A 27124-nucleotide genomic window follows, 5' to 3' on the forward strand; every position below is an offset into this window, starting at 1 on the left:
AGGGGGATATCTATCAAGCCGTCAACTGTGTTGCATTCGCCGGCATCAATACGCTTGCCTAACATCGCCTAACATTGCGGCAATACACTCTCCTTATTTATGAAAAAAGACGCGCACCAAGTATGGGTTGATGAGCATCGGACTGTTGTTAACTAGCAGTCATCAATCTCATGTCTATTCGGCTTTTCCCCAACTTTATGCATACCCTGTCACTAAACGTTGCCACTATACTAAAATGTTTAACCCCTATCCTGCCGCTCCCTGACATCGCCGCAACCTAAATCAAGTTATTAACCCCTATCCCGCCGCTCCCTGACATCGCCACAATCTAAATGAAGTTATTAACCCTATCATGCCGCTCCCCAACAGCACCGCAACCCTAAGTTATTAACCCCTATCCCGCCACTCCCCGACATCGCCACAACCTAAATAAAGTTATTAACCCCTATCCCCCCTTCTCTGACATCGCTGCAACCTAAATAAAGTTATTAACCCCTATCATGCCGCTCCCCGACATCGCCGCAACCTAAATAAAATTATTAACCCCTATCCCGCCGCTCCCCGACACCGCTGTCACTAAATAAAATGTATTAACCCCTAAACCTCTGGCCCCCACATCACCACCACTAACTAACCCTATTAACCCCTAAACCGTCAGCCCCCCACATCGCCATGAACTAAATTAAGCTATTAACCCCTAAACCTAACAACCTGCTAACTTTAAATTAAAATTACAACATCCCTATCTTCAAATAAATTTAAACTTACCTGTAGAATTAAAATAAACTAATTTAAACTATTAATTAACCTACCCTAACTATTATACTACAATTAAATTAAAATGCCCATTAAATAAACTAAATTACATATTATATATAAGAAACCTAACCCTACTCAAATTATTTAAATATACTATTAAACATTATTAAAAGTACTAAATTACAGAAAAAAACAAACACTAAGTTACAAAAAAAAAACACTAAGTTACAAAAAAAATTACGCCTAATCTAATAGCCCTATCAAAATAAAAAAGACTCCCAAAATAAAAACACCCCCTAGCCTACAAAAAACTACCAAGAGCTCAAATCCTATTGGCTGATTGGAACAGCCAATAGAATGAGAGTTGCTCAAATCCTATTGGCTGTTCAAATCAGCCAATAGGATTTTAGCAGCTCTAATCCTATTGGCTGATTGAAATCTTTCAGCCAATCGGAATGCAAGGGACGCCATCTTGGATGGCGTCACTTGCATTGAAGTTCCAGCTTACGGCGGCGACCGTATGAAGAGGATGCTCCGCGCCGGATGTCTTCAGGATGGACCCGCTCTGCGCCGGATGGATGAAGATAGAAGATGCCGTCTGGATGAAGACTTCTTGCCGCCTGGATGAGGACTTTTTCGGCTGGATGGATTCTTCAAGCGGGACATCAGAAACTGTAAGTGGATCGTTGGGGGTTAGTGTTAGGTTTTTTTAAGGGTTTTTTGGGTGGGCTTTATTTTTAGATTAGGGCCTGGGCATGTAAAAGAGCTAAATGCCCTTTTAAGGGCAATGCCCATACAAATGCCCTTTTCAGGGCAATGGGGGGCTTAGGTTATTTTAGATAGGTTTTTTATTTGGGGGGGTTGGTTGGTGGGTTTTACTGTTGGGGGTGTTTGTATTTTTTTTTACAGGTAAAAGAGCTGATATCTTTCGGGCAATGCCCCACAAACGGCCCATTTAAGGGCCATTGGTAGTTTATTGTAGGCAAGGGTTTTTTTTTATTTTGGGGTGGCTTTTTTATTTTGATAGGGCTATTAGATTAGGTGTAATGTTTTTTATAATTTGATTTTTCGTAATTTAGTGGGAGTTTTTTTGTAACTTACTGTTTGTTTTTTTTCTGTAATTTAGTACTTTTAATAATGTTTAATAGTATATTAAAATAATTTGAGTAGGGTTAGGTTTTGTAATTTAGTTTATTTAATTGGTATTTTAATTTAATTGCAGTATACTAGTTAGGGTAGGTAAATTAATAGTTTAAGTTTATTTTAATTCTACAGGTAAGTTTAAATTTATTTGAAGATAGGAATGTTGTAATTTTAATTTAAAGTTAGCAGGTTGTTAGGTTTAGGGGTTAATAGCTTAACTTAGTTTTTGGCGATGTGGGGGGCTCACGGTTTAGGGGTTAATAGGTTTAGTTAGTGGTGGTGATGTGGGAGGCCAGAGGTTTAGGGGATAATAGGTTTAGTTAGTGGTAGTGATGTGGGAGGCCAGAGGTTTAGGGGTTAATATGTTTATTTAGTGGCGGCGGTGTTGGGGAGCGGCAGGATAGAGGTTAATATCTTTATTTAGGTTGCAGAGGGTTGGTGAGCGGCAGAATAGGGGTTAATACATTTTATTTAGGTTGCGGCGATGTCGGGGGCAGCAGATTAGGGGTGTTTAGACTCGTGGCTTATGTTAGGGTGTTAGGTGTAAACTTGTTTTCTACCATAGAAATCAATGGGTTATATTTCTTTGTCTTGCAGCATCGAACATAAGCTTTCACTGCTTTCAGACTCCCATTGATTTCTATGGCATCCGCGGCCTCCAGGGTGGTGGATTGAAAACCAGGTACGCTGGGTCGGAATAGCCGTGAGCGTACCTGTTAAAAGTTTGATAACTGGGAAAAAGTGTCAGATAGAGCCGAATGTGTGTTTGGAACATCTGTAATGACGTAAGCATCGATCTGCCAACTTTTGCCGGTCTTGAGGCTTTGATAATCTGTCCGCCATTATTCTTGCCTATTCTTCAAACACTTTTGTTGAAGAGCAACATCTTTTGAGCCTTGGAAATTGGCCTATAGGCACACCTCTTTTCTGAGGCTCAGGGTGATGGCTATTTGCCTGCAGCAGACTATTTGTTGCTGTTTGTTTGCGATGAATGTTCGTATGCAATATGTTATCTTGTTTTGTTATAACAAAAAAGAGGTGTGCCTATAGGCCAATTTCCAAGGCTCAAAAGATGTTGCTCTTCAACAAAAGTGTTTGAAGAACAGGCAAGAATAATGGCGGACAGATTTTTAGCAAGGGGCTACTCTCGAAAAATAGTTACAAAAGCATGGGTGAGAGCAAGGAAAACAAATAGAACTGACCTTTTATATTCCAAAAAGAAATCAAACAGTGACACACAAGTGAGATTAATTACGGAATATAACTCGCATTGGAATAAGTTAAAACATATCCTTAATAACCATTGGCATTTATTATCTGATGATGCATCACTTCGGGGATGCATATCAGAGTATCCTCTATTAACGGCTAGAAGGGCTCCAAGCATTAAGGATATGCTAGTACATAGCGAGTTCCAAAAAGAGGAAACCAGAAATTGGTTAACAGCAGCACAACACAAAGCAGGCAGTGTACCCTGTGGACACTGTGTGTATTGCCCGTTTGTCAAAAGATCTGCCACATTTAGCACTCCGACCAGTAGTAAGGTGTATTATGTAAGAGAGAGGATATCATGTACCTCTAAAAAAGTAATATATCTGCTTAATTGTCCATGTCCCAAATTCTATGTAGGGAAAACTACTAGAGAGTTCAAAAGTAGAATCCGAGAGCATAGAGACGACATAAAAAATGAGGACACAGATAGTCCAGTAGCAAGGCACTTTAAACTCCATCACAATTCAGATCATACAAAGTTGCAAATTATGGGAATTGAACAATTGAAACAGAACAGACGGGGTGGCCATCTAGATAGAATAATCTTGCAGCATGAGTCAAGATGGATATTTAGGCTGAATACCTTAAGTCCAATTGGTTTAAATGAGAAAATAGAGTTTGTATGTTTCTTGTAATATCTTTCTGCATTCAAGGTTCTAAAGTATATAGAGACATGACATAGCAAGTATATATACTGAGATGCACATGGGGTTAACTTTAGATCAACATCCTTTGATTGTAAAATAAAAGTGGTGATATTAAAGGCGTATTACAGAAATTGATACTGTATAATTATGTGTCCAAAAACTGTAGGGATCTATATGACATTGCAATATAATTCTGTGCTGTTATAAGCCATGTAACGCTGTTTGTAAATAATGTAAATAATAATGATCAATTCCTTTTTTTAGGCGGTCTGACACCGGTTAGAAAACACAGTTTTGTTTTAAACCTGTAAAAACAAGCTAATGCTGCAATAAAGAGGGGGTGGTTTTTGTAACCAATGGCAATATAAAGTCTGATACACACCCCCTAAGGAATACATCTGATGAGGCCCCGATACTCAGCCCTATGTGGGAGGGGAGAAACGCGTCATGATTGAGCAAGCACGATAGGTGAACAGCTGAGAACAGAGCCAGCGGCATTCGGATTCTAAGAGAAACTCTGAAGGGTACATGGCGGTAAGCAAGTGAAGTAGCCAACTGCAGTAATAAAGACTCTCAAATCGTCTAAACTGCAAAACAGGTACTGTGGAAATTGTCTTTTGTCTTGGCTTGAAAGTCTTGCGGCTGACAGCCGGGTCTGTCCCGCCAGGGTACATTGTGCGTTTTTCTTTTGAGAGACCGCATGTAAATCACTCACAAGTTTTTATCACAGTATGGAGTAACAAGTATGAACTTTGCAACTAAGCTGTCACATCGTGTTGGTGTAAAGGAATTGTATTCAGAACCAGAGCGTGTCTATACACTTAAAGGGACAGTTTACTCAAAAAATTTCTCCCCTTTAATTTGTTCCCAATGATCCACTTTACCTGCTGGAGTGTATTAAATTGTTTACAAGTAGCTCCTTTACCCTTATATTGGCATTTGAAATGGTTAATTTAGCATGTGGTATCCCCACCTATTCTGAAAGTTTGTGGCCGCGCGTACCAGCTATAGATAAGCTTTGTAAACACAGCCAGCAGAAGAAATTACACTCCCAGTGTGATAAAGCAGAGATAAGGTAATAAAATGTTGATTTTCCATTGTTCTCTCAAAGTATTGGTGATTGTTTTATGGACAGACATAAGATATAGAAACATGTATATGTGCACAATGTGATACAGTAATGAGATCTGATTATACCTACAAGCTCAACCTATTTTATTAGGCTGTGGCTTCAAAACACAAAATCAGAGCTTTAATATACAGAAATAAACCTTAAAAAGCTAAATTTCATACATTTTTTACTCTGCAGTTGGTAAAAAAAGCAATTGTAAACACATTAAGGGAAAAACTATTTTACAGTATACTGCCCCTTTAAGAGCCTGGAAATTGAATATCCACTTTGTCTGTAACAGCTGCAACTTTGGGGCCCCGTAACAACATACGGACTATGATGACACAATAGAATAATCTTTTTTCCCTCAGTTTTTCTGCAGATTCAAGTTGATACATTGTATATGGTAAATGTGAGATTGATACAGGATTATTAATAATATAGTGAGCTGGCCAGCCTGTTCCAATACCTGTGTATTTTACTGTGTGTATATTCCGCTTTAAAGGAATAGGGTGGAGGGTAGACGTTTTGATTTTTGGTTGTTTAGAGCTATATAGTAATAAAAACTCTGACAAACTAAGTGCGGCCTGTGTCCCTCTTTGATTGAGCGTTCACATCTCTCAATCCTTCTTTTATTTATGGTATTGCAAATTATTTGGGACAGCCAGCACGGTTTAGAGAGTGTTGGAATTTGAGAAATAAATTGTGCACCACCACATATCTTTATTTAATATAGTATATATATATATATATATACACATATAAATACATATGTATACATATATATACAGTATTTAAATAATCCAAAGGAGGCACTCGCCGTGATGCAGTAAATGTTTTCGGGGTATAATCCCCATCAGTGTTTGATTTTTTTCAGGAGTCTGAGGACGGGGATTATACCCCGTAAAACGTTTACTCTATATTAAACACTTGATTGCATCACGGCGAGTGTCTGCTTTGGATTATTTCTACAGATACGTCTGAGTGCACCCCGGCATTATCTTTAACTTTGAGAGTGTTGGTATCTTTGACATACATGTATATATATATATATATATATACACAGTATATACACACTTTTTACTAAACACTGCTGCAGTGCAAGTTTATGCAAGAGTTCACAGATTATACATACTAGTCCTAAAGCCCGTTCATACAGGCCATTTTTTTCAGTACAGCGGTCCCACTCCTTGCTCTCTCTCCTCCGCTCTCTTTTGCTTCCCCCCTCTCTTTTGCTTTCTCTCTCCCCCTCTCTTTTGCACTCTCACCCCCCTCTCTTTTTCTCTCTTTCTCCCCCTCTCTTTTGCTCTCTTTATCCCCTCTCTTTTGCATTCTCTCCCCCCTCTCTTTTGCGCTCTCTCTCCCCCCTCTCTTTTGCGCGCTCTCTCCCCATCTCTTTTGCACTCTCCCTCCCCCTCTCTTTTGCGCTCTCGCTCCCCCTCTCATTTGCGCTCTCTCTCCCTCTCTTTTGCCCTCTCGCTCCCCCCTCTCTTTTGCGCTCTCTCTCCCTTCTCTTTTGCGCTCTCACTCCCCTTTCTTTTGCGCTCTCTCTCCCCTCTCTTTTGCGCTCTCTCCCCTTTCTTTTGCTCTCTCTCCCCCTCTCTTTTGCTCTCTCTCTCTCCCCTCACTTTTGCGCTCTCTCTCGCCTCTCTTTTGCCCTCTCGCTCCCCCCTCTCTTTTGCGCTCTCTCTCCCGTCTCTTTTGCGCTATCTCTCCCCTCTCTTTTGCTCTCTCTCCCCTCTCTCTTTTGCTCTCTCTCCCCTCACTTTTGCACTCTCTCACTCCCCTCTCTTTTGCACTCTCTCCCCCTCTATTTTGCGCTCTCGCTCCCCACTCTTTTTTGCAATCTCTCCCCTATATTTTGCGCTCTGCCCCCTCTCTTTTGCGCTCTCTCTCCCCTCTCTTATGCACTCTCTCTCCCCTCTCTTTTGCTCTCTCCCCCCTCTCTTTTGTGCTCTCGCTCCCCCCTCTCTTTTGCGCTCTCGCTTCCCCCCTCTCTTTTGCGCTCTCTCGCTCCCCCTTCTCTTTGCACTCTCTCGCTCCCCCTCTCTTTTGCGCTCTCTCCCCTATCTTTTGCGCTCTCTCCCCTATCTTTTGCGCTTTCTCTCTCCCCTCTCTTTTGCTCTCTCTCCCCTCTCTTTTGCTCTCTCTCTAGCCCCCTCTCTTTTGCTCTCTCTCTCCCCTCTCTTTTGCTCTCTCTCTCTCCCCCTCTCTTTTGCTCTCTCTCTCTCCCCCTCTCTTTTGCTCTCTCTCTCGCCTCTCTTTTGCTCTCTTTCTCCCCCTCTCTTTTGCTCTCTCTCTCCCCATCGCTTTTGCTCTCTCTCTCCCATTTCTCTTTTGCTTTCTCTCTCTCCCCCTCTCTTTTGCTCTCTCTCCCCCTCTTTTGCGCTCTCTCTCCCCCTCTCTTTTGCGCTCTCTCTCCCCCCTCTCTTTTGCTCTCTCTCCCCCCTCTCTTTTGCTCTCTCTTCCTTCTCTTTTGCTCTTTCCCCTCTATTTTGCTCTCTCTTCCTTCTCTTTTGCTCTTTCCCCTCTCGTTTGCTCTTTCCCCTCTATTTTCCTCTCTCCCACTCTCTTTTGCTCTCTCTCTCCCCCTCTCTTTTGCTCTCTCTTCCTTCTCTTTTGCTCTTTCCCCTCTCTTTTGCTCTTGCCCCTCTCTTTTGCTCTATCTCCCCTCTCTTTTGCTCTCTATCCCCTCTCTTTTGTTCTTCCCCCTCTCTTTTGCTCTCTCTCCCCTCTATTTTGCTCTTTTGCTCTCTCCCGCACCCGCACGGTCCCGCCCAGTTCATCAGAAAAAAATCTATTTTTTTTTTCATTTAAAGTGCTATTGCATTGTATTTTTTTTAATAACTTTATTTATAATAACAAGATCCATTATACACACAATGTGTTCATTCAGAGTAGTACAGATACATTGTTGTTAGCATAAAGTCAAAATTTACAATATGCACCAAGTATTGTAGATGCCTACAATATATAACAGGAAATGGCATTTGAAATATACAATAAATGAATTTGTATAGCAATTAGTATGGTACGTACGTTGTGTAGTAGTAAAGTCAGAATTTACAATGTTCACCAAGTATTGTATATGCCTACAATATATAACAGGAAATGGCATCTGAAATATACACTAAATGAATTTTTACGGCAATTAGATTAATACGTACATTGTGTAGTAGTCTGGATCTCTCTTTTTAAACAATTATAAGTAAATAAAAACATACAACATAAATATATAACTTAACTTACCCGGAGTGTGTCCCAATCGCCCCTCACAGACCAACGTTCCAGAAGAGAGAAAGTAACGAAGTAAGTAAATGGGGGGGGGGGAGGGGGACAAAGCAACCCACGAGAAACATAAGCTCAGTTAGCCAGTCATTCACATGCAAATGGAGCCCACCTACGACCTGCTTTCTAGAAAGCAACAGTTGCCCTTTAGGTTCTCATTTAAGACATAAAGGCTATTCCTGAATGGGCGAATGACCCTCTCTCTGACTGCTTCAGGCAAGTATAGTAAACATGCTTTCCATTTATGGAGGAAGCGTTTGATTCTTTTTTCTGGATCTCCCTTAGTGTCAGCCTGCTCCACCAGCATCTGAGTGTGTATATTGCTAATCCATTTTCTAAGGGGGGGAGCCCTATTGGAAGCCCAGCCTGCCAAGACTAATTGTTTTGCTAAAACAATAATTGTGGAGATAAAAGTATCATAGTTAAATTTCTCTTCCTTGGGTATTAAGAATATTATGTGTTGGGCAGAGAAGTGGACCTGCGAGTTAGTTACTTTAGTCAACCAATAGGATATTTTATGCCAGTAGTTTTTCAATTTGGGGCAGTTCCATAGCATATGTATCCAGTCTGGTGCTGCATAGCTACATTTAGTGCCAGGTGTGATATAGGCTTGCTGTAATATTTTTAAGTGGGACTCCCATAGAGTGGAGGAAATGGTTATAACCTGTATCTTCTCTAGGCTATCCTTAAGAAGTGTTGTGTCTACAGTCAGGGATCCATAACCAAGCCATTTAGATAACATTTTCTTCATGGCAAAATCCTCAAAGTGTTGGAGCAGAAGATTGTATGTATGTGCAATTTTTCTATTGCATTGTATTTTTAAAACATATGTTGCTTATGCAATTGTACTGCATTTAATTTCCCTGCAACATGCTACACAGTTATTGGTTAGCTCAGATCACAAGCTCATTTACATCTGTCCTTAATTGTGAAGAATAGCAGGAATATGAATTCCCTAAAGATGTTTATTCCTGAACTACTCATTGTTTTGCAAAACCTTGAAAATTGTGGTAAAAGAAATAACAATGTTACAAGAGTTTAAAGGTTTCTTTTGCAATGCTATAATAAAGGGATGTCCATGGAAGCCACCATCAGACCGATTACCTCCATACATTGAGCCACTGAAGGATGAGTAGTAGCCTGAAGAGAAAGGCAAGAGGACATTATTTTGTTTTTCCTGACCTCTGTCAGAAAAATCTTCATCAATAGAGAATCTATTATGGTCCCTAAGAACACTACTCTTGTAGCAGGGGAAAGGGAACTTTTTTCCAGATTCACATTCCATCCGTGGGAATGAAGAAAAGACAACAATATCTATGTGTGATATTATGCTTGTTGAAAAGATAGCCTATGAACCAATATGTCGTTCAGGTAGGGTGCCACAGCAATTCCACGAGAACGGATCACTGCCAAAAGAGCCCCCAGAACCTTTGAACAAATTCTGGGAGCCGTGACTAGACCAAATGGAAGGGCCACAAAATGGAAATGTTTGTCCAGAAAGGCAAATCTCAGGAATCTGTGATGGTCCCTGTGAATAGGAACATGAAGATACGCATCCTTTAGGTCTATGGTTGTCATGAAAAATTGACCCTCTTGTACTAAAGGAAGAATGGAGCGTATAGTCTCCATCTTGCAGGATGGAACTTTGAGAAACTTGTTTAGACACTTCAAGTCTAGAATGGGACGGAAAATGCCCTCTTTTTTGGGAACCACAAATATGTTGGAGCAGAACCCGAGACCCTGTTCATGCACTGGAACTGCAACTATCACTCCCAGGGAGGAAAGATGTTGTATACATTTTAAGAACACCTCTCTCTTTATCTGGTCTACAGATAGTCTTGAGAGAAGGAATCTGCCTCTGGGAGGAAAAGTCTTGAAATCAAATTTGTAACCCTTGGATACTATGTCCACAGTCCAGGGATCTGGGACATCTCGTATCCAGGCTTGAGAGAACTGAGAAAGTCTGCCCCCCCCCCCGATCCGATCCCGGATTGGGGGCAAACCCTTTATGCAGATTTGGAATCAGCTGCAGGTTTCATTGATTGTTTCCCCGTGTTCCAAGAAGATTTGGATTGTTCCTCCTTGGAAGAAGAAGGGGAAGGCTTTCCTCTGAAGTTATGAAAGGAACGAAAATTACTCTGACGTCCTTTAGGCCTATTCTTCTTATCTTGAGGTAGAAAATACCTTTTTGCACCCGTAATTTCAGAGATAATTTCTGCCAATCCGGGTCCAAACAAGGTTTTGCCCTTGAAAGGAATCGCCAGAAGCTTGACTTTAGAGGAAACGTCCTCAGACCAGGATTTCAACCATAACGCCCTGTTGGCTAGGACAGCAAAACTAGGGGTACGATCCGATATACGGCATAGGTTTCGGCACAAGCAAGGGAACCCGCGCCACCCATAATTTCACCTCGCACATTGGGGTATTACATATACCCTGCCGACAGTTCCTAAAGTGCCGTAAGTCGGATAAACTAGCGATGTCCAGAAATAAGCGTAACTACAAATTTCTGGAGTCGCTAGTGACTTACGGCACTTTAGAAACTGCCGGCGCCTAAGAAAAGTAACAAAAATGTTAACTCTCCCGTAACTGTCTAACACGCCTCCCAAAAATAAGCCCAACTCGTATACCCCTATATCCGCAATCCCCCCTCTCACTCCTAATAATAAATATATTAACCCCTAGACCGACAAACACCCACAATGCAATAAGCCTAATTACTAACCCCTAAACTGCCATAGCCCACACCGCAATAAACCTATTCTAGTATTAACCCCTAAACCACCATAGCCCACACCACAATAAACCTACCCTAGTATTAACCCCTAAACCGCCATAGCCCACATAGCCTATTAAATCTATTAACCCCTAATTTGCCGTCGCCAAAGTCGCCGCCACTATAATAAAGTTATTAACCCCTAAACCTAAGTCTAACTCTAACACTCCCCTAACTTAATTATTATTTAAATGAATCTAAATAATATTACTATTATTAACTAAATTATTCCTATTTAAAAGTAAATACTTACTTATAAAATAAACCCTAAGATAGCTACAATAAAATAAATAATTACATTGTAGCTATTTTAGGATTTATTTTTATTTTACAGGCAACTTTGTATTTATTTTAACTAGGAACAATAGCTATTAAATAGTTAATAACTATTTAATAGCTACCTAGTTAAAATAATTACACATATACCTATAAAATAAAACCTAACCTAAGTTACAATTACACCTAACACTACACTATCATTCAATTAATTAAATAAATTAACTACAATTAGCTAAAATTAAATACAATTAAATTAAATAAACTATAGTACAAAAAAAACACTAAATTACAGAAAATAAAAAAAATTACAAAAAGTTTAAACTAATTACACCTAATCTAAGCCCCCTAATAAAATATAAAAGCCCCCCAAAATAATAAAATGCCCTAACCTATACTAAATTACAAATAGCCCTTAAAAGGGCTTTTTGCGGGGCATTGCCCCAAAGTAATCAGCTCTTTTACCTGTAAAAAAAGTACAATCCCCCCCCCCAAGATTACAACCCACCACCCACACACCCCTACTCTAAAACCCACCCAATCCCCCCTTAATAAAACCTAACACTACCCCTTGAAGATCACCCTACCTTGAGCCGTCTTCACCCAGCCGGGGACAAGTGGTCATCCGATCCGGGCAGAAGTCTTCATCCGATGGGGCAGAAGAGGACATCCAGACCGGCAGAAGTCTTCATCCTATCCGGGCAGAAGAGGACATCTGGACCGGCAGAAGGCTTCATCCAAGCGGCATCTTCTATCTTCTGCCATCCGACAAGGAGCGGCTCCATCTTGAAGACATCCGCCGCAGATCAGCCAATAGAATTGACCTCTCATTCTATTGGCTGATCCAATCAGCCAATCAGATTGAACTTCAATCCGACTGGCTGGTTAAATCAACCAATCGGATTTTTCCTACCTTAATTCCAATTGGCTGATAGAATCCTATCAGCCAATCGGAATTCGAGGGACGCCATCTTGGATGACGTCATTTAAAGGAAACGTCATTCGTCGTTAGTCAGTCATGCTGGAAGGATGCTCCGCGCCGGATGTCTTCAAGATGGAGCCGTGGCAATACACACTGCAGGTTGCCATTGGAGACCTTGATGAACATAAATCTTTTTTCAAATAACCCTTCAGCTTCTTGTCCATCGGATCCTTAAAAGAACAGCTATCCTCAATAGGAATAGTGGTTTTCTTAGCCAGAGTGGAAATGGCCCCTTCAACTTTGGGTACAGTATACCAAGGGTCTTTAATGGAGTCCTCGACAGGAAACATTTTCTTAAAAATGGGAGACGGGGAAAAAGATACCCCTGGTTTCTCCCATTCCTGTGAGATAATCTCCCTAGCACGGTCCAGCACAGGAAAAACCTCCAAAGTGGAAGGTTCATCAAAGAAACTATTAAGTTTACTAGATTTCTTAGGAGTGACAACGACAGGGGTATCAGAGTCATCTAAAGTAGCTAAAACCTCCTTTAACAATACAAGAAAGTGTTCAAGCTTAAATCTGAAGGATACCACCTCAGTCTCAGAAGAAGGAATTATACTGTCTGAATCTGAGATTTCACCCTCAGAAAGTCCAGATGTATCTTCCTCATCAGACTTATAAGAAAGGGCAGCTTGGGAAGCAGAACTGAGAACAGGCACCTTTACTTTCTAAATTTCTAGATTTCCCTGTAATCTGGGAATGGCAGCTAATGCCACAGATACCGCTTAAAATACATGGGCAGCAATTTCTGCTTTTAAATAAACCCCACTAGGAGTTATAGAGGAACCACAGGGCACTGCATGTGACGGCATTGAGGCTTGGGACGTAGCAGGAGAAAGCTGAGATATTATTTTAACAGCACTATCCTGAGAGACATTAGGCTCAAAAATCTTACCTTTATTTTGGAAGGTTTTCTTGACACATGAAGAACAAAATTGCATAGGAGCTGCAATTTGTGTATCTAAACATAATAAGCATGAATTCATGAGAGCAGGCTCTTGCTCCATATCAGACATGTTGTGAAACAGTAAATAAACTTGTACAGATAGGTTTCAAAGATTTTAATATTCAATTAAAATAAACTAAGGAAAAAATACACTTTAAATTTTATCCCAAATTAGGACCGATCCCCAGCTAAAATTATGTGAGAAAAGTTAAGAAAAAACATTTAATAAACAACAAATAAACTTCTAAAATACCCCTCAGGCAACCCCACACCTCAATTACTGAGATGCCTTACCGCTACCAATTAAGACCGGATCACCCAGAAATGGAGAAAAACAACTTTTCCCTCAGAAACGTTATGAAGTAAAGCCAGTCATGTGACCGCAACTGCCTAGCTCAAATCACTGCTGTGACACAGAGAGGCACTAAAATAGCTTCCTGGTACACTGAGTACCAGAAATAACCGTTTTTCAAACCGGACAGTTTAAAATATTGCATTGTTTTATTTTAAAGCAAAGGGGAAATTAATATGCTGCTGAAATAGAAAATTCAGCCTTACTTTCAGTTTAAACTTGTATTGTTTTATCATTTAATATGAGTCAGAAAATAAAGCTTAATAAAAACATTTTACCCTTTATTTTTAAAAGAGTTTAAATGTTAGTCTCACACATGCTACAGTGCCTGCTTCATGCCCCAGTGTAACTCATACAACATGATTAAATATGTCCCAATAAAAAGCAGTGTCTTTTAATTTGTTAAGTGCATGGTCTCCCCAACTGGAAGAAAAAGCCCTTACCTGCTCTGCTGTCCGGCATGTAGACAGTTACAAGGTATGAGAGGACACAGTTCTTCACAGAGACCTTTGAAAAAGAAAGAACAGAGTAGCCAACTCTGGCTTTCTAAACTAGGGCAGCAATTGTTAGGAAAATGCAGTAAGTACCTCTTTACAAGTTCCTAACTGCTTTAAAGCCACCGCTACCCGACTGCAAGGAATGACGTGGAATACGGCTATACCCCAAAACTTGCTTGTAGATTTAATCAAAAATTTTCTTCAGACACCTAAACTTCACCTCCTCCATGCACCGAAGGCAAAGAGAATGACTGGGGTTTGTGGGAAAAGGAAGATATTTTACCTCACCAGAGTAGGTGCTGTGTAAACAGTTATACTTTGGCTGCTGTCCAGCTGCAAGTTGGGGGAAAAATAGCAGCTAATCAGCATCAGCAGTGCTGAGGTCATGTTTTGCTTTGTGAGATTTCATAGTAAACTTTCTTAAACTGAATAGGTAAATGACTGTGCCTGCACATTGCCAGATGCACGCTCCCTTGCAAGTCCCAGGACTAGCATCCTGATTGGCTGCTTAAAGTCTCTTTACAATATCTTCGTTTTTTTACATAGAGATATTCAGGTGATATTTTCTAGTGAGATTTTTACAGCAATGCTGCATTACTTTCAAGTGCTTTAGCATTTGCGTATCATGTCCCTTTAAGGGGAAACCAATTTTACAGTACACCGTTCCTTTAAGATGAGTTTAAGTATTTACATTTCATGGCAGTCTAATATAAAGAAATTGAAGTTTCAAGTTTGTGTTTTCCAGCTGGGCAGAGAACGGCAGACATCAGCTCTTATCTGTTGTCACGCTATGTTATTACAGAACATAAATGAGAATTAAATTCACATAAATTACCTCAATTCAACTGAAACCACCTAACTGCATATCTCAAGCCATACTCGCCTATTGCCCTTTTACATTTGACTACATTTGTATTTCTCCTGCAAGACATAATACAGATCCGTATGAAATCTTCTTTCTCATTACTTTGTTAATAAGTGGCGTCGCCTATCAGTGATATATATAACATGCTTGAATGAATCAAACCTAAGATAAAAACAGGGGGATATCTCATAAATTTCTTAACCTGCCATTTCAGAGGCTTAAAATGAAGATTTAATGTAATCCAACATAAAGAGGATGCACACTGTGTGTAATAGTGAGTGAAAATCGTGTAGTCTTTTATCCCCCAAACACTTTGCTTTAAACTGGCAGTTCATACAGAGAAGGAGTTATAGGATTCTTCAGAGAGCAAATCATCTCAGAATCCCATTTTGTATAAACATTACAAGTCTCTTACTAAAATTTAAATGTGATTAAAAGCACTCCTTTAGTAGAAAATAATATACTGTATATATATTTAATTAAAGTTAACATAAAAAGAAATAGATCGCGTTACAAAACAGCAAACTATCCACTTGATTTCATAAAAAAGTACAACTTCAAAATTTTAGTGTAGCCACTGCCTTGAGGGGCTGTGCAGGAGGTAATGGACTCTGTACTAATTAGGTTTAAAAAATAAAATAAAAGCTAAAATCATTTTAAAATGATGTTTATATTACCTGTGAACTGGTTCAGCTATAATGAAAACCTGGCCTGCTGGGGGTACTTGAGGGCCGCGGTTGAGAAACAATGCTGTATGTTAAAGGGTGTCGTTGAGCTGTATTGAATGTCATCGTAAGTACTTTTTTCATTATTATTTTGGTAATAAATGGACCTATACTTTATATGTGCCAGTCCTGTTTTTTTTACTACAATTCAAATTCTTATTACTAATAGACATGTGCAACGCCAACAATATTGTTTCATTTCTTTGCGTTTTCATTAGTTAAATAAATAATTTTGCTTTGGCAAATTAGTTTAATTAAAGGGACAGTATACACTCATTTTCATATAACTGCATGTAATAGACACTACTATAAAGAATAAGATGCACAGACACTGATATAAAAATCCAGTATAAAACTGTTTAAAAACTTACTTAGAAAGCTGTCAGTTTGGCTCTGTTGAAAAGGTAGCTGGAAAGCCCACTGCAAATGGGAAATAAGACACTCCCCCCCCCCTCCCCCTTCTTTTACATATGAAAAGACCCTTTACACAAACAGGAGCAAGCTGGAGAAGGTAGCTGACAGTATTCACATAAAACTTTGGGGCTTGGTTAGGAGTCTGAAAATCAGAGGAATGTTATTTAAAAATAAGCAAAACTATAAATTTATTTTTAAAAAAAACTTCATGGGCTATATAAATAGATCATCTACAAAACATTTATGCAAAGAAAAAATGAGTGTATAATGTCCCTTTAAGTTTAAAAAAAAAATTGTTTTAGCAAATTAGTTATGTTAAGTTAAATCATTTCTTCTGAGCCAGTCATTATTTCGGATCCATTCTTTATTCATATTCATTATTCTATTCTAAAGTTTAGAATAGAATAATACATATGAATAAAGAATGGATCCGAAATAACGAGTGGTTCCGAAACAACGATTCAACTTAACATAAATAATATGCCGCAGATTGCCGAAACAAAATTATCTAAAACCGCCGCCACCGCCACCCACATTGCCGACACTAAATAAAGCTATTAACCCCTAAACCGCCGTTCCCCAACATCGCCGACACTAACTAAAGCTATTATCCCATAAAATGCAGTTCCCTGACATCACCAACACTAACTAAACCTATTAACCCCTAAACTGCAGTTCCCCGACATCGTCAAAACTAACTAAAACACTAAATAAACCTATTAACCCATAAACCGCCATTCCCAAACATCGCCAACACTAACAAAACCTAATAACCCCTAAACCGCCATTCCCCGACATCGCCAACACTAACTAAACCTATTAACCTCTAAACCGCCGTACACCCACATCACCAATACTAACTAAAACACTAAATAAATGTATTAATCCCTAAACCACTGTACACCCAAATCGCCAACACTAACTAAACCTATTAACCCCTAAACCACCGCCCCCAGATTGCAACAACCTAAATTAAACTATATTATCCCCTAAACCTAACACCCCTAACTTTAGCATAACTAAAATAGAGCTAAATTAAAGTTACAATTATTAATTAACTACCTATTTATGAAATAAAAATAAAATCTAAGCTTAAACTAATAAAACCTAACATTACGCAAAAATAATAAAACCTAACATTACTAAAAAATCAAAACTACCATTACAAAAAATAAAAAACAAAATTATCCAAAACAATAAAAATGATTCCTATTCTAATACCCCGTTTTAACCCCCCCCCCCACAAAAAAACCCTAATAAACTAACAAGGGCCCTTAAAATGGTCTTTTGTAGGGCATTGCCCTAAAGTTTACAGCTCTTTTGCAAAAAATTACAACAAACACCTCCTAACATTACAAACCCTCCTCCAACCCACAAAAAAAAAACCTAACTAAAAAAAAATAATCTACCCATTGGCCTGAGGTCATTTGTATGGGCAATGCCCTAAAAAAGGGTATTCAGCTCTTTTTCGGCCCATTAAAATAAAAAAGCCCTAATCTAAAAAAAAAAATAACACCCCAAAAAACAAAACAAAAAGAATACCTAACAATAACCCCAAAATCGGTACTCACAGTTGCTGAAGTCTGGCGAAAGATCTTCATCCCAGCAGCGAAGCATCTTTATCCATCGCAAGACCCGCATTTTCTATCTTCTTCATCCCTGCGGAGGTAGAGCGGTCAGTGAATGCGTGGAGGCGGAGGTCCAGGCAGAGTTCCATCGTTCCAACATGGACGTCTTCTTCATGCGAGCTTAGGTTTTATATTTATTTCACAGGTAAGTTTGTATTTATTTTAACTAGGTAGTTAGTAAATAGTTATATTGTAGCTAGCATAGGTTTTATTTCACAGGTAAGTTTGTATTTATTTTTAAATAGGTAGTTAGTTAATAATTGTAACTTTAATTTAAGTAAATTTTAATTATGTTAAAGTTAGGGGGTGTTAGGTTTAGGGGTTAATTTAGGTTTTTGCAATGTGGGGGGCGGCAGTTTTGGGGTTAATAGGTTTAGATAGTGTTGGCGATGTGGGTGTACGGCGGTTTAGGGGTTAATAGGTTTATTTAGTGTCTGCAATGTCGGGGAACTGCGGTTTAGGGGTTAATAGGTTTAATTAGTGTTGGCGATGTTTGGAACGGCGGTTTAGGGGTTAATATGTTTATTTAGTGTCGGCAATATTGGGGAACTGCGGTTTAGGGGTCAATAGGTTTAGTTAGTGTCGGCAATGTCGGGGAAATGTGATTTAGGAGTTAATAGGTTTAGTTAGTGTCGGCAATGTCGGGGAACATCGGTTTAGGGGTTAATAGCTTTAGTGATTTAGTTAGTGTCAGCGAACTGCAGTTTAGGGGTTAATAGGTTTAGTTAGTGTCGGCGATGTCAGGGAACGGCGGTTTAGGGGTCAATAGGTTTAGTTAGTGTCGGCAATGTCGGGGAACAGCGGTATAGGGGTTAATAGCTTTAGTGATTTAGTTAGTGTCAGTGATGTTGGGGAACTGCAGTTTAGGGGTCAATAGGTTTAGTTAGTGTCGGCGATGTCAGGGAACGGCGGTTTAGGGGTTAATAGCTTTATTTAGTGATTTTGTTAGTGTCTGTGATGTCGGGGAACTGCGGTTTAGATTAGAATGATGAAAAATTCCAAATATGAATACAGAATGGATCAAAAAATTCAGAAATTGATTTATTCATTTTTGGAATTTTTCGGGATTTTAGTTATGGTGCCGATTCGGAAATTCAGATTCATTCAAATCTCCGAATCGGGCAAAATTCATTCGAAAACTAAATTCGGCCGAAACAAATTGCACATGTCTAGTTACTAAACAACTCATTTATGGGGCCATTTTTAGCTGTCAAATTCAACAGCTTTAATAAACATCACACAACACTTTTCCACTTACGATCGACTACCTCAAAAAGTTTATTAATGTGACATTGGTTTTGCCCATAATGATTCAGTAGTCACCAAACCTATACAAACCACATACAACTAGCACATTAAAGTTTAAACATTAATAAGCACTTTTAAACTGATACAAATGTGAAATCAATATCTCAACTAACACACATTCCTTAGACAGATATACATACATAACTGTATGGTTTTGGCACACAGCAGGTTAATATACATTACCTATTAGTATTACAAATTTTTATTGATCTATATAACTGTGTTCAACCTGTGATATACTCACAAAACCTATGAAAGTGCCATTTAGTTTGACTTTAATGACAAACGTCTGGTTTTGGATCAGGATATCAGGGGATTGATGTCACATGTGACAATTCATGTTGCTGTGGAGGGAAATATTGGGCTAGATTACAAGTGAGGCACAAACGGTTTTGCCCTAGCGCAAACGTGTTTTTGCAAGCCATTTTCATTGTGCTAATATTGCAAGTGGAGGAAAATCGTGATTTAAACTCTAATCATTACCGCAATCTCAGAGCTGTGGTTAACTGTTTTCCGAAAACAAAAAAGTTGCACAAAACAAAACAAAAAAAATACATTACAAAGTACAGTTACACTCATATCAACACTGCCTGAAAAAAAAATTAATAAACATTTTGCAAAAAAAAGTTATACGGGCTCACAGATATGAGATCTCGGGTGGTAGAAAAAAATGGCAGGCAAATGGCTTTAACATTGAGACACATACAGATACATTGCTAAAGATGCATTTGTATGTGTATGTATATATATATATGTGTGTGTGTGTATATATATATATGTGTGTGTGTGTATATATGTGTGTGTGTGTGTGTGTAACTATATATATATATATATCTGTGTGTGACGTGTATGTGTATATATATATGTGTGTGTGTGTGTGTGTAACTATATATATATGTGTGTGACGTGTATGTGTATGTATATATATATATATATATGTGTGTGTGTGTGTGTAACTATATATATATATGTGTGTGTGACGTGTATGTGTATGTATATATATATATGTGTGTGTGTGTGTGTGTAACTATATATATATATGTGTGTGTGACGTGTATGTGTATGTATATATATATATATATGTGTGTGTGTGTGTAACTATATATATATATATATATATATATGTGTGTGTGACGTGTATGTGTATGTGTATGTATATATATATATGTGTGTGTGTGTAACTATATATATGTGTGTGTATGTGTATATATATATATATATATATATATGTGTGTGTGTATATATATATATATATATGTGTGTGTGTGTGTGTATATATATATGTGTGTGTGTGTGTAACTATATATATATATATATATGTGTGTGTGACGTGTATGTGTATATATATATATATGTGTGTGTGTGTGTGTGTGTGTAGCTATATATATATATGTGTGTGTGACGTGTATGTGTATGTATATATATATGTGTGTGTGTGTAACTATATATATATATGTGTGTGTGACGTGTATGTGTATGTATATATATATATATGTGTGTGTGTGTGTGTAACTATATATATATATATATATATGTGTGTGTGACGTGTATGTGTATGTATATATATGTGTGTGTGTGTAACTATATATATATATATATGTGTGTGTGACGTGTATGTGTATGAATATATATATATATATGTGTGTGTGTGTGTGTGTGTAACTATATATGTGTGTGTGTGTGTGTGTAACTATATATATATATGTGTGTGTGTGTGTAACTATATATATATATGTGTGTGTGTGTGTAACTATATATATATATATGTGTGTGTGTGTGTAACTATATATATATATATATACATGTGTGTGTGTGTGATTGTACATATATATTAATGTATTTATATGTGTATATATGTATTTACAGTTATCTATACACATATAAAAACATTACTTTATATGTACACATATATAAACATATATAGGCATAGCCCTATAGCCCTTCACCAATAAGTAGATAAAAACATATTTATGTAATATTCATATTTAATAAAGATTTTAACTATGTATTTACTGTAAATAATTCACATTTTTCAATGCGAATATGCTATGTTGTTTGCGGATGGGTGTTTGTTTGTTTTTCAACATTTTTTTCTTCTCCATTGACTTCTATGGGGAATGTAAAAATGTGTCGGTGTTTGCACGATCTCGGGTTTTAGGTTTTTTCCTACTTTTTTCTTCTCCATTGATTTTTGGGAACGGAAAGTACAAAAATGAAAATCCTAGCGGAGTTTTCGCAAACGCAAAAAAAATACTGCACCACTTACAATCTAGCCCATAGACAGCTGAAGCATTTTGGAATTCTGGTCACTGAACCCCCCGCATATAACGGCCAATGTGCAGAAATTATCTACAAATACAAGAATAATATATATAAGATCAGCTCCTATGTGTTTACAATCTGTTTCTGAGCAGAATAAAGGCAGTGACTGATGGGTACTTGTCTATGGCACTCCTCATTGGCTAACCATCTATGTATTTATTCCTGGGTGCAAAACAGAAGCCAATAATAATTTACACCAACCAAATAGTTTTTTTTACCTCTGTAATTACCTTGCCAATCAGTACTGACTCCTAGGTAACTCCACGAGCGTGAGCACAATGTTATCTATATGCCACACATGAACTACCGCCCTCTAGTTGTGAAAAAATGTCAAAATGCTTTCAAATAAGAGGCCTTCAAGGGCTAATAAATTTGCATATGAGCCTGCCTAGGTTTAGCTTTCAACTAAGAATACCAAGAGAACAAAGCAAAAACACTACCAAAGGCAACTTATCCTATCTGTTTTGGGGGATTGGTGTCTATATATGTATGCTGCTTCTGATAGGCTCATCAGCCTTGCTCTGAGCATGAATACATTTATGCAAGGGTAGATCAAACAGTTATTAATGAGCATTTGTATAATAATAATAAAATGATATAACCAATTATTGTATTATTTCAATAGAACGTCCCATTTAATTGCCAGCTTCCTCTGGGTGAGGCGGTGCAATGTCGCTTATTATCTGACGTGAGGTGCAAGTACATCTGATCTTTAAGTGCCAAATCGGGCTTCTAGTTAGTAATTAAACTAGTAAAGAATTTTCTATAAGTATTGGTTACGGTAATTCTGTGCCTTTAGAGAACGGATTCATTACCTTTGCAATGAGAAAACGTATATGGGGGAGGCAAGCAACATTTACACAATAATTAATAAATGCAATTAAAATAATGAAATGCTTCCATTTAGCTCATTATAAGGCAGTTACATGCAGTTAGTATTTGCTTTTTTACAGACTCTGTTTTGCATACGAAGACACTGAAAGCTCTGGGTATCAGGTGCGATGATTACTCTCATTCATCAACATAATACAAATCCCAGCACTTATCCTATTTCCTGCAGTACTCACAGTAAACTCAGGGGAAGAAAGGGAAGGGCTTGAACAAGAGGTCTTGCTAACAAAAGGGACAGTAAACAATTAGTTCTAAATATTTTGTTGTATTTAAAACAGTTGGAAAGTGTTCATTTAGAACCTAGAAGGAAATCCAAATATGTGAGTGTGCGAGTGGCTATTTATCTATAAGTGTATGTATGGGCATCTGTCTGTCTCTCTATCTACTATCTATTAGCCCATATATCTGTCTGTCTGTCACTGTGTCTGTTGCTGTGTCTCCTTTCCTCTCCTTACCTTAGCTCACATGCTCATACCTTACCCTTCTCCACATGCAGTTTATATCGGCCCCTCTCTCCTCTCCTTACCTTAGCTCACATGCTCATACCTTACCCTTCTCCACATGCAGTTTATATCGGCCCCTCTCTCCTCTCCTTACCTTAGCTCACATGCTCATACCTTACCCTTCTCACATGCAGTTTATATCGGCCCCTCTCTCCTTACCTTAGCTCACATGCTCATACCTTACCCTTCTCACATGCAGTTTATATCGGCCCCTCTCTCCTTACCTTAGCTCACATGCTCATACCTTACCCTTCTCACATGCAGTTTATATCGGCCCCTCTCTCCTTACCTTAGCTCACATGCTCATACCTTACCCTTCTCACATGCAGTTTATATCGGCCCCTCTCTCCTTACCTTAGCTCTCATGCTCATACCTTACCCTTCTCACATGCAGTTTATATCGGCCCCTCTCTCCTTACCTTAGCTCACATGCTCATACCTTACCCTTCTCACATGCAGTTTATATCGGCCCCTCTCTCCTTAACTTAGCTCACATGCTCATACCTTACCCTTCTCACATGCAGTTTATATCGGCCCCTCTCTCCTTACCTTAGCTCACATGCTCATACCTTACCCTTCTCCACAAGCAGTTTATATCGGCCCCTTTCTCCTTACCTTAGCTCACATGCTCATACCTTACCCTTCTCACATACAGTTTATATCGGCCCCTCTCTCCTTACCTTAGCTCACATACTCATACCTTACCCTTCTCACATGCAGTTTATATCGGCCCCTCTCTCCTTACCTTAGCTCACATGCTCATACCTTACCCTTCTCACATGCAGTTTATATCGGCCCCTCTCTCCTTACCTTAGCTCACATGCTCATACCTTACCCTTCTCCTCATGCAGTTTATATCGGCCCCTCTCTCCTTACCTTAGCTCACATACTCATACCTTACCCTTCTCACATGCAGTTTATATCGGCCCCTCTCTCCTTACCTTAGCTCACATACTCATACCTTACCCTTTTCCTCAAGCAGTTTATATCGGCCCCTCTCTCCTCTCCTTACCTTAGCTCACATGCTCATACCTTACCCTTCTCACATGCAGTTTATATCGGCCCCTCTCTCCTTACCTTAGCTCACATGCTCATACCTTACCCTTCTCACATGCAGTTTATATCGGCCCCTCTCTCCTTACCTTAGCTCACATGCTCATACCTTACCCTTCTCCACATGCAGTTTATATCGGCCCCTCTCTCCTTACCTTAGCTCACATGCTCATACCTTACCCTTCTCCACAAGCAGTTTATATTGGCCCCTCTCTCCTTTCCTTTCCTTACCTTAGCTCACATGCTCATACCTTACCCTTCTCCACAAGCAGTTTATATTGGCCCCTCTCTCCTTTCCTTTCCTTACCTTAGCTCACATGCTCATACCTTACCCTTCTCCACATGCAGTTTATATTGGCCCCTCTCTCCTTACCTTAGCTCACATGCTCATACCTTACCCTTCTCCACATGCAGTTTATATTGGCCCCTCTCTCCTTACCTTAGCTCACATGCTCATACCTTACCCTTCTCACATGCAGTTTATATCGGCCCCTCTCTCCTTACCTTAGCTCACATGCTCATACCTTACCCTTCTCACATGCAGTTTATATCGGCCCCTCTCTCCTTTCCTTTCCTTACCTTAGCTCTCATGCTCATACCTTACCCTTCTCACATGCAGTTTATATCGGCCCCTCTCTCCTTTCCTTTCCTTACCTTAGCTCTCATGCTCATACCTTACCCTTCTCCACATGCAGTTTATATCGGCCCCTCTCTCCTTACTTAGCTCACATGCTCATACTTTACCCTTCTCCACATGCAGTTTATAACGGCCCCTCTCTCCTTACCTTAGCTCACATGCTCATACCTTACCCTTCTCCACAAGCAGTTTATATCGGCCCCTCTCTCCTTACCTTAGCTCACATGCTCATACCTTACCCTTCTCACATGCAGTTTATATCGGCCTCTCTCTCCTTACCTTAGCTCACATGCTCATACCGTACCCTTCTCACATGCAGTTTATATCGGCCCCTCTCTCCTTACCTTAGCTCACATGCTCATACCTTACCCTTCTCACATGCAGTTTATATCGGCCCCTCTCTCCTTACCTTAGCTCACATGCTCATACCTTACTCTTCTCCACAAGCAGTTTATATCGGCCCCTCTCTCCTTACATTAGCTCACATGCTCATACCTTACCCTTCTCACATGCAGTTTATATCGGCCCCTCTCTCCTTACCTTAGCTCACATGCTCATACCTTACCCTTCTCCTCATGCAGTTTATATCGGCCCCTCTCTCCTCACCTTACCTTAGCTCAAATGCTCATACCTTACCCTTCTCACAAGCAGTTTATATCGGTCCCTGTCTCCTTACCTTAGCTCACATGCTTATACCTTACCCTTCTCACAAGCAGTTTATATCGGTCCCTGTCTCCTTACCTTAGCTCACATGCTCATACCTTACACTTCTCACATGCAGTTTATATAGGCCCCTCTCTCCTTACCTTAACTCACATGCTCGTACCTTACCCTTCTCACATGCAGTTTATATCGGCCCCTCTCTCCTTACCTTAGCTCACATGCTCATACCTTACCCTTCTCACATGCAGTTTATATAGGCCCCTCTCTCCTTACCTTAGCTCACATGCTCATACCTTACCCTTCTCCTCATACAGTTTATATCGGCCCCTCTCTCCTTACCTTAGCTCACATGCTCATACCGTACCCTTCTCACATGCAGTTTATATCGGCCCGTCTCTCCTTACCTTAGCTCACATGCTCATACCTTACCCTTCTCACATGCAGTTTATAACGGCCCCTCTCTCCTTACCTTAGCTCACATGCTCATACCTTACCCTTCTCCACAAGCAGTTTATATCGGCCCCTCTCTCCTTACCTTAGCTCACATGCTCATACCTTACCCTTCTCCACAAGCAGTTTATATCGGCCCCTCTCTCCTTACCTTAGCTCTCATGCTCATACCTTACCCTTCTCCACAAGCAGTTTATATCGGCCCCTCTCTCCTTACCTTAGCTCACATGCTCATACCTTACCCTTCTCCACAAGCAGTTTATATCGGCCCCTCTCTCCTTACCTTAGCTCACATGCTTATACCTTACCCTTCTCACATGCAGTTTATATCGGCCCCTCTCTCCTTACCTTAGCTCACATGCTCATACCTTACCCTTCTCACATGCAGTTTATATCGGCCCCTCTCTCCTTACCTTAGCTCTCATGCTCATACCTTACCCTTCTCCACATGCAGTTTATAACGGCCCCTCTCTCCTTACCTTAGCTCACATGCTCATACCTTACCCTTCTCACATGCAGTTTATATCGGCCCCTCTCTCCTTACCTTAGCTCACATGCTCATACCTTACCCTTCTCACATGCAGTTTATATCGGCCCCTCTCTCCTTACCTTAGCTCACATGCTCATACCTTACCCTTCTAACATGCAGTTTATATCAGCCCCTCTCTCCTTACCTTAGCTCACATGCTCATACCTTACCCTTCTCCACAAGCAGTTTATATCGGCCCCTCTCTCCTTACCTTAGCTCACATGCTTATACCTTACCCTTCTCACATGCAGTTTATATCGGCCCCTCTCTCCTTACCTTAGCTCACATGCTCATACCTTACCCTTCTCACATGCAGTTTATATCGGCCCCTCTCTCCTTACCTTAGCTCTCATGCTCATACCTTACCCTTCTCCACATGCAGTTTATAACGGCCCCTCTCTCCTTACCTTAGCTCACATGCTCATACCTTACCCTTCTCACATGCAGTTTATAACGGCCCCTCTCTCCTTTCCTCTCCTTACCTTAGCTCTCATGCTCATACCTTACCCTTCTCCACATGCAGTTTATATCGGCCCCTCTCTCCTTACCTTAGCTCTCATGCTCATACCTTACCCTTCTCACATGCAGTTTATATCAGCCCCTCTCTCCTTACCTTAGCTCACATGCTCATACCTTACCCTTCTCCACATGCAGTTTATATCGGCCCCTCTCTCCTTACCTTAGCTCTCATGCTCATACCTTACCCTTCTCCACATGCAGTTTATATCGGCCCCTCTCTCCTTTCCTCTCCTTACCTTAGCTCTCATGAACTACTTTCTATTTAAAATCTATGTCACTAAACTGCACCACCCCCACTGCTATAAATCTCATTCTCACCTACTCTTACTTTCCATCTTGCTGCTATTAGCATCAGGCGACATCTCTCCAAATCCTGGGCCCACCCTCATTCCCACCATTACCCAATCACTCACTCCTTATAGAAACTATAATAAAAGCAACACACATAACCTCATTTCCATCCCATGCATCCCATACGCACACACTCCTTTCACTTGCGCACTATGGAACTCTCGCTCTGTCTGCAACAAACTTACAACCATTCATGACCTGTTTATTTCAAATGCTT

At 39.7% G+C, this 27124-nt stretch overlaps 1 protein-coding gene and 1 long non-coding RNA gene across 9 annotated transcripts in view; both read right to left on the reverse strand.

Annotated features, from left to right (window-relative positions):
- ADGRD2 (adhesion G protein-coupled receptor D2) overlaps nucleotides 1–27124 on the reverse strand; it is a 677900-nt gene that overhangs the window by 357913 nt on the left and 292863 nt on the right. The window lies entirely within an intron of this gene.
- On the reverse strand, nucleotides 22624–27111 carry LOC128643020 (uncharacterized). Of its 8 annotated transcripts, none has more exons than XR_008399759.1 (4): nucleotides 25988–27111; nucleotides 24610–25856; nucleotides 23210–24262; nucleotides 22624–23144 (listed from the first exon to the last, which is right to left on the reverse strand). It is a non-coding gene; the product is annotated as an uncharacterized LOC128643020 (long non-coding RNA). The 8 variants fall into 8 exon arrangements; XR_008399755.1 differs by having other exon boundaries at nucleotides 22625–23144; nucleotides 24610–25286; nucleotides 25812–27111; XR_008399757.1 differs by having other exon boundaries at nucleotides 22625–23144; nucleotides 24610–25331; nucleotides 25398–27111.

Source organism: Bombina bombina, chromosome 12 (assembly GCF_027579735.1).
Source record: "Bombina bombina isolate aBomBom1 chromosome 12, aBomBom1.pri, whole genome shotgun sequence".
Taxonomy (NCBI): domain Eukaryota; kingdom Metazoa; phylum Chordata; class Amphibia; order Anura; family Bombinatoridae; genus Bombina; species Bombina bombina.